This window comes from Schistocerca americana, chromosome 7, assembly GCF_021461395.2.
Source record: "Schistocerca americana isolate TAMUIC-IGC-003095 chromosome 7, iqSchAmer2.1, whole genome shotgun sequence".
NCBI classification, from domain to species: Eukaryota; Metazoa; Arthropoda; class Insecta; order Orthoptera; family Acrididae; genus Schistocerca; species Schistocerca americana.
In genome coordinates, this window is record NC_060125.1 from 472633463 (window position 1) to 472642690 (window position 9228).

At 44.1% G+C, this 9228-nt stretch overlaps 1 non-coding gene across 1 annotated transcript; it reads right to left on the bottom strand.

Annotated features, from left to right (window-relative positions):
• Positions 1–8109: 8109 nt before the first annotated feature.
• On the bottom strand, positions 8110–8183 carry Trnat-cgu. The gene has a single exon. It is a non-coding gene; the product is annotated as a tRNA-Thr (tRNA).
• Positions 8184–9228: the final 1045 nt, after the last annotated feature.

A 9228-nucleotide genomic window follows, 5' to 3' on the forward strand; every position in this document is an offset into this window, starting at 1 on the left:
GACCGTCAGTAGGCCTACGTGAAGTCTGCCGGGTCTTGATTTAACTGCGGATTTTCCTTCCCATATCCACTTCACAATGACATCAACAGTCGATTTGGGCAGTGTTAGAAGGGTCGAAATATCCCTAATGGATTTGTTGCTCACGTGACATCCAGCAACCAGCCCACGTTCGATATCACTGAGCTCCCCTGACCGACCCATTCTGCTCTTTCCGCTTCTCGGCTGACAACTCCGTACTCCCTGCCTCCCTTTATCCCGGCAGGGCTGCCTCTCGTCACGTCTGTTGGTCAATTCCACATTACATAGGTGCGTTCGGGTACTTTTAGACTAGTTACGTATGTAGATGAGCACACTCGAAACGGACACTCGTAAATCTGTACGGGTGTTCCTCACGACAGAAGTGCACAGGCGTACTTGTTACGGCGACGGAGATTCTTTGAAACGCAGCAGGCGAATGTGAATCAGCTAGACGGATGCGCGGTCACGCAGAGTGTGTGCATGCTGGCGACTGTTTGCGTTAGCACGCTTCCGCCGCTGAGCCAGTTGCTGAAAACGCGAGGTACCTGCTTCACACCGTTCCCTCTACTTCAAGAGCCCCACTCCGCCACCTCTTATCCGTTACTCCATACCATACGCCTTTTGTGGTCTATACTGGGACAGATTGCGTATCTTTTAGCAATGCAGATGTCCTATCGTTTTTTTTTTGTCCCTATCAATTATAACTTAAAATACATGCCTCACAGTTCTATGTAACGCACACTTAGTGAAAACTTACAAAGCACCTTGAGTAACAAACCGAACTTTTATATAAGCGAACGCCGTTAGCACGCTAAGAACTTTTTTCAGCTAAAAATAATGACATGTTGCAGCCCTTGTTTCATCTAACCGTTGGTGCAGCTCGTTAGGTTGTGCCACTTTTGTTAAGGTATTGTAGAGCATTGTAGCCTTGAGTGAAGTGGACACACTTGTCAACAGGGCATTTGTGGGGTGCAGCTGGCGCTCGATAAAGTCCCAGATGTATTCCATTGGCTTCATATCAGCGAATTTGGTAGCCAAGGCATCACCATTTCACTATCATGTTCCAAAAAGCACTCTAGCAAGATTCTACGATTCTAGCCTTGTGACACAGTCAATTATCCTGCTGGAACATGTCATCACCAGCGGGGAAGACACTAAGCATGAACCAATGCAAGTGGCCCGCAATAATCTTCACGTAGACCACAGCTGTGCCACAGTGCCTTTGATTACTGTCACATATCGCACGGAAAGCCCGGTGAGTATCTCCCATTTACGCAACACCAACGCTCCAGCGCTCGGCAGACCGGATGGTCACCCATCCAAGTGCTAGCCCAGCCAGACAGCGCTTAACTTTGGTGATCTCACGGGACCAGTGTTATCACTGCCGCAACGCCGTTACCTTGCAAACATTTGTTACATCTTTAATGAAATATTTAAAAACGATAACGAACTCTTTTCCTTCTCACTATTAGTAATCTAAAGAAGAATTGACAATGCCTATTTAACCTTATACATAATTTGTAATCAACCGTCCTATGGCAGTGTGGTTACGCGGTCGCCGAACAATTACATTTTCGCAACCTTTGGTATCTTTCATATATCTCTGCACTACTTTGATCTAAGCTCTTTGACCGTAACATACGTTTTCCAACGTAAACAACTTGGATGTTATGAGTGCATGTGCTTCTGAACTTATCAATTCCGAATGTGCCAAAACTGCATGAAAGACATGATACGGACGTTCCGATGATCACAACGGTGACTATATAACATCAATATGTGAAAAATCCGATATTTTTATAAAAATGTGATAGATGTAATGTAGAATCGTTATGGATATTCGGGCTGTACCACGTATTTGCTTAAGGTCGTATGGTGGTTAATGGTGGACCTTGTGGTGCAGTCTGTTGATCGATTGAGGATATGGGACAGCGGCTGGTAAAATATTTACCAATGAAGTTCGCCAAATTCGGCTATTCATTGTGCTGTCTTCAGGCCCCATATGCACCTCTCAAAAACAATTGATACTGGCATACTGGGGCCAAATATTTCTGAATGTCGTGAATTGCTCAAGTGCTTCCTTCGAAGACTTGGTTGCAACTTGAGTTTGCTGTGAGTGAATCTGTAATTTCAGTAGAATGTGCGTTTCGTTTGAAGTTTAAATGTGATCCCCAATGTGGCAAAATATCCGCCGATGGTGTTACATGTGGAAAAGGGTAACCAGAGATGTCTAAAGAGGATGATAACCATGTCTGAGCATCTTACCTTCGTCATACTAAGTAGTCTGTTCGGAAATCAAGTCTTTAACACTAGCCAGAGACGACGATGTGGAAGGTTTTAAGAAAATGTTTACACATGCGCCCTTACTAATTACATTTGGTATATATCGTAAAGCCAGATGACTATGGTGTACGGTACGATTTGCAAGTGAAGTGAATGATGACTTCCTTGATGGTCTGGTATTCAGTGATGAGGCAACTTTTCACTCAAGTGAGAAGGTAAATAACCATAATGTTCGTTTCTGGGCCTCAGAGTTTCCTCATGAACTTTTACAATATCACAGAGATTCCCCAAGATTAAACATATCCTCCAGTGTGTCCCGACGTCGAGAGCTACCGTAAAAGCGGTGACTTATGTGGATATTCTGCAAGAATGGCTTTTTCTCCACGTAAAATGTGAACCTGAAAACAAAACTGAGCCTCTCCCCATTGCACCTCTTTGTAAGCAAGTAGTTGAACGTCGAAGTCCCTGAAAGGCGGACTCGTGGTAATGGTCAGTTCTTTCTGCAGGCTTCGCTTTCATCTGACCTCATGCTATGAGATTTTTCTCTGAGGCTGTATAAAAGTTTGTCTGTGTTCTGCCACTACTTAATGATTTGTTAGCGTTGATACGCAGCATTACAAAGGCTTTTACTTCCATTACTCCCGGCCTGTTAACCAAAATGTGGGAAGAACTTGATTTTAGTTTGGATGTGTGGCGTATCATGAAAGGTGCACATATTTTATATTTGTAAGAAAAACTAGGTTACCTTACCTTCAATTTGACGTATGATTTGTTGTAAATAATCTAAATGTAACGAATGTACCACTGAAACGGGGACATTCTTTTATGGACACGCCGTACACCTCCAGGTCTGCCAAAACACTGTGGACGGAAAGATGGCAACGACTCGAATGAAGAAACTTCTGTGTTCTTCACCTACTTCTACAGCGGTATTTTTTGTGTATACGTAACTAAACCTTACCTACTATGGTTTTGCTTCTATACAGTAATGACAACATTACTTTAAAAATGATTTAAGACACGTGGCGAGAGGTCAAGCAGTGACTTTATATTTTAATGTTTGCAATATGTATTCAATTGTTTTGTGCGGTGGTGTTAAAGGTGCTGTGCGGAATTTAGTATTAGAACACCGGCAACACGCACGCACATGAGTTGAGTAATGCTGAAATAAATAACAACCTGGAGGGGACGGAATAGATTAGATACTACGTAGATATGTTAAAATGTACCATAAACGACTGGTAAGAATAATTCTGATACAGCCTTCATATTTTCCGTGCGACAGAACTGTCATACTTAACGTGCGCTTTAATTTCTTGTCTTTACTTGCTGGTAGATTTATCCAAATTTAATTTCATTTCATTTTAGTCACATTGTTACATATTTAGTTTTGTTAGAAATAACTCTTATTATAGATGTGCTGAACGTTAAAAATTCTCGAAAAAAAATTTTTCCTTTAACTTTGTTCAACTCGAAGGCGTCGATAGAAGGTTGGACAAAAATTGGTTGCACGAAGGAAGGTACGTGTGATGTTAAACTGAAGTACTTCCATGTGAATGGGTTGACAGTGATATTTCAAATGAGACTTTTATAATCGCTTGACGAACTTTCATTGCCTTAAATTTCTTGTTTCACGAACTGTTGCTGCTTTGCAATTGCTTACATGTTCTGACCTGGCTAGAACCTTACTGTAAAAAATAAACTCAGAGCGATATCTTAATTTTTGTGGTAAACTAGAGGCACATACAGGGTGTGAAATAGGGAGCCTCGATCTGCAGTTACCATTGCTAAAATATTTAAGTCTAAATACTAGTTTGGCCACAGCCAGTCGGAGGTGATAACATTTCACGTGTTGAAACACTGCTGAAGATAAGCGCCGCTAGGGGGCGTTAATTGGTGCTTCGTACTGTTTGTATACGCGGGAGCTAATAACGGTACAGCAAACTGTGTTTTCAGCCGGTGCGTGTTTACCTGTTGACGAGTTATCTACGCACGGTACGACCGTTACTAGGAGGCGCGAGGGGTACTGCGCCTTTAAAACTAAGTCCTAGCAACAGAAATTTGTACTCGATCCTGTGGTCAGACAGCATCGATATGCTCTTTATCTGTTTAACATGTTATCACTATGTGCAACGGAACTATTCTCGAACTAGAATGACAGTAGCAACTGCATCACCAAAGTTCAGTGTCTACACCTTACATGAGCCCATTTATGGCATCTCTTGTGGGTGGAGAAAGGAAGGTTAGACTTTAATATTTTGTTGAGCTCCATATCAAGAACGTGTAACTGTGCGACTTGTACAAGGGAGAGAAAATAAACTGACTGTAGCCTGTTCTACATCTACATACATACTCCGCCAGCCACCATACGGTGCGTGGCGGATAGTACCTTGTACCACAACTACTCTTTTCCTTTCCCACTCCGCTCGCAGATAGAGCGAGAGAAAACGATTGTCTATATGCCTCCGTGTGAATCCTACTTCCTCGTATCTGATCTTAGTGGTCCCTGAGTGAAATTTATGTTGGCGGCAGTAGGATCGTTCCTGCGGTCATCTCCAAATGCCGCTTCTCTAAACTTTCTCAGTAGTGTACTTCGAAATGAATGTCTTCTTCTCTCCACGGATTCCCAACTGAGCTCCCGAAGCTTATACGGAACACTTGCTTGCTGATCGAATCTAACGGTAACGATTCTAGGAGTCGCCTCTGAATTGCTTCGATGTCTAATTTCGATCCGACCCGGTGCGGATCTCAAACACACTAGCAGTACTGAAGAATAGGTCGCACTAGCGTTCTATACGCGGTCTCCTTTACAGATAAAGCACACTTTCCTTGACCCATCTCAATAAACCGAAGTCAACCATTCGTCATCCCTACTACAATCTTCGCAAACTCGTTCCATTTCATATCTCTTGGCAATGTTACGCCCAGATATTTAAACGACGTGGCAGTGTGAAGCAGGACACTGCTAATTCTCTATCCGAACATTACACAAAGCAACTATGCAGGCATTCGCCAAAGGTGATTTATAGAAGATTCTAGAAATCTACATAGTGACGTACGGATGGGAATATGAACCCCCATCGTCAAGAATGCTCTATGCGAACTTTATCTTTAAGTTTTCGTTTTTGTTGCAATGTGGGGCCGCACCTGTGACCTATACGCAGTTTCCGCGTGTGTATCACATATCACATATCACTGCAAATGTGTTACTAAGCAGTAGCAAGAATCAAGCGTAGATTGATATGAACGCGAATGTCGTAGTTGTGAGGTATCACCGACAAATACTTGCAGTAGAAATTTGTGCTGGCATTGTGAACTATGTCTGTCCTATACCTCACCAAGGGCAGGGGATCTCAGTCATTTTTTCCTGAAGTGGGTGAAGTACAGTTACTAACAAAGCAAGTTACGGAACTAATGATGAAACTTGACTTCTTTGCCCTACAGAAATTGTAAGGTGGCAACGGTCTTGTCCCTTACATGAGTCCATTTAACGTGACTATAATCACTTTGCGAGCACTTTAGGTCAATAAAAAACGATTGACAGCAGCGCAATCGTTTTGTAGATAATTAGTTGTTTGTTGGAGTAATACTCTAGGTTACGGAGTGTGAAATGTCTGTGGAAAAGCATCGGCACGCTGGCTGTGTAATACAAGGAGAATTACGCGATTTTGTAATAACCTGATTTTGCGTCAATGTAGTGTATGCGAGGCACCGGGGACAGCGCTCGGCCAGCGGCCGGAGGCTGGAGCTCTGGAGGCTGGAGCTGGACGCCATGAAAGGAGCGGGCTGGGGAGCCCTGTAATCCGCTCAGCGACGTGTCAGCGGCGGCCGCCAACCGCTCTAGCACGGGCGCTCTCAGGTGTGTAGCCTCAAGTGTTTACAAAAGCAGGAGTCTGTTCGCTCTGACGGGAAATTTTGCAGGGAAATTTGAAGTGGTCCCTTAGGAAAATTTGTTGTTGCCCGCAGCTGTGGCTTGGGCGGAGTTTACTCGAGAAATTTGGTAGAAAGGGAAGAATTGTGGAAAAATAGTTAGATTCCCAGGCCGTACACTGGTCGGCACTGGGAAACTGGGCATTTTGAGCGTTTCTAGGGGTGTTATTGGCTCGGTAAAGTTTTGATGGGGAAAACAGAGGCTATAGCGATCTTGCTCGACACTCTGTAGATGTCTTCCGTCTTGGGCTTTCGTTCTGAGAGGACGTTAGCCGTGTCAGCTCTTTGCTGATGGGAAGATTGTCGCAATTTGAGAAGTTTACGGACAACAGTCTGTTGTCCGAGTATTTTATGAGTGCAATTTCCGAGGCGCCGCACCCGGATTCCACAGCCGCGCTGTCGCCCGCCGGAGATCGCAGCCACAGCAACAGTTCAAATGGTTCAAATGGCTCTGAGCACTATGGGACTCAACATCTTAGGTCATAAGTCCCCTAGAACTTAGAACTACTTAAACCTAACTAACCTAAGGACATCACACACACCCATGCCCGAGGCAGGATTCGAACCTGCGACCGTAGCAGCCTCGCGGTTCCGGACTGCAGCGCCAGAACCGCACGGCCACCGCGGCCGGCAGCAACAGTAGCACGGTGAGATCGCTCCCGCTTGAGCCTGCATTAGGAGTAGCGTTAAATAGCTGGATCACGTGCAACTGCTGTTTCCACTGAGGGTTCACGATACTTTGGGGTGTAGTGGTTCCTCTTATTTTACGCTTTGTGTCAGTGTCAGTCGGTCAGCCAATTTATAAGAGATCGCGTTTTGTACCGATTTTTACCCAGTTCACTGCCAATCCCAGCTAGGAGGCTACTTTGGAAATGGTTCTTTTTTTTATTCAGCATTGGTCTGAAGATGATAAATTTATTGTGATTCAGTAGAGATTTTACTTTCAGTAATTTGCTCCTGAATTCACCCTTTTGCTTTATGTTATTTCTGTATAATTTTCTGATATCATTGAACCCCGCAGGTTTTCCGTTGTGGTTGATGTTTGGAATTAAAAACAGGTGCGATTTATCGTCAACACTACCACCGCAGACTAATTAGGGAGTGACAGGGCGACATTTAAATCTAGTGTCATCCATTCTTGTGTACATTTCCACTCCCAATTTCTCTGTAAGTTGTTTGCCAGGGGGCGAACACACGCAAAATCCAGACAAGCACGAGCTGGGGTGTTACAAAAATTTGTGGAAACAAATAGTAATTTAAGGGAACAGCCCCTTACGCTGGATCTACGAGAGCTTTTTGAAAGTAAGGAACAATCGATCGCGAAATGGAAACAACGCGAAATGTAAAGCTTGGCACAGCTGTGTTTGGCAGTGTGTATAGTATGCCTGTAGATAGCGTCAGTTCGCCCTTCTCATTTGTGAGTGTACAGTGAGGGCGTAAAGAAGCCTTAGTGTCTCCCGCCAAATATCGGTGCCTGCGAGAGATTTTGCCTGATTTCATACAACCCCACATAACAGAACTGTCATGCAGTTCCTTCTTCACAACAGTTCTCGACCACACGCTTTAGGGGCAATGAGGACGATCCTACAGCGTTTCGATAGCCAGTGTGATCACCGATCATACAGGCCGAAGTTGGTTAAGTCTGGTTTTCATCTCTGCTCAGATGAACCGCTTGGCTGTGAAGAAAACATTTTCGCACCAACAACGAGCTGCAGACCAGCATGGAGAATTCGAGGGTATTGAAAAGTTGGTACAACGCTTCGACAAATGTCTTAGTCGGAGCTGTAGCTACTTAGAGGACTAAATGGTAATTAATTGAAACCTTCAGGTGCTGTCAGGTGGTGGTGTTATACCGCAATGGGGACAGCTGAAAATGTGTGCCCCGACCGGGACTCGAACCCGGGATCTCCTGCTTACGTGGCAGACGCTCTATCCATCTGAGCCACCGAGGACACAGATCAATAGCGCCAATGCAGGGGCTTATCCCTTGCACGCTTCCAGTGAGACCCACATTCTCAACCGTCCACTATCTACATACGTAATGTTCCTAACAGATATTTGCCCATCCACTCATTAATCGCGCACACTAAGGTGACGATTCTCGTAAGAGTTCGGGCAACCTGTGCGTATTCGCACAGACGAAGGTCAATGGCTTGGTAGCCTTTAACTATAGATATGAAGATAGTAACTGTTCTAGAAAGAACAGATACCATTGATGACCTTGCAGCTTCGATAGAATAAATCATAATTAATTGAAACCCTCAGCTGCTGATAGGTAAGCAGGAGATCCCGAGTTCGAGTCCCGGTCGGGGCACACATTTTCAGCTGTCCCCATCGAGGTATATCAACACCACCTGTCAGCAGCTGAGGGTTTCAATTATTTATTCTAGAGAAGCTGCACGGTCATCAATGGTATCTGTTCTTTCGAGAACAGTTACTATCTTCATATATTTAGAGAACTAGCTGGGAGGTGTAACTACAGAAAAAAAAGTTGATTTTCATTGTAGTTTCCATTTCGCGATCGATCGTTGTTTACTTTCCAAATAGCCCTCGCAAATCATTATTAATTTGGTGACCTTGACACGACAAATGCCTCCCTCCCCCCCCCCCCCCCCTGCATGATATGCGTCAGACTTTAGGGACGCACAAAAAGAACATAGCCGTTAACTGAGAATGCTGCACGGTACTGTTAGGTGTACAGGGAAAGTCTGGAATAGTAAATGCGCCAAATTGGTTAATGAACAATTGTATGATGAAAATTTCACGACAGAAACTGTTTCTATTGGACAAAAAGGACATGAAAATCTCCTTCATTAATAACAAAATACAAGTGGCTCATCGCTCTACATACAGGCCAACGAAGCCATCTATTCCGCTCTTGGAATCATTGTGCCTTGATACCACATTTAAGAAACCATGTATGTTCCTTTATGTGTGAACGGAAACCTTTCTAGCAGCCAATGGAAAATCTGTCAACAGTGTACGACAGATAACAAC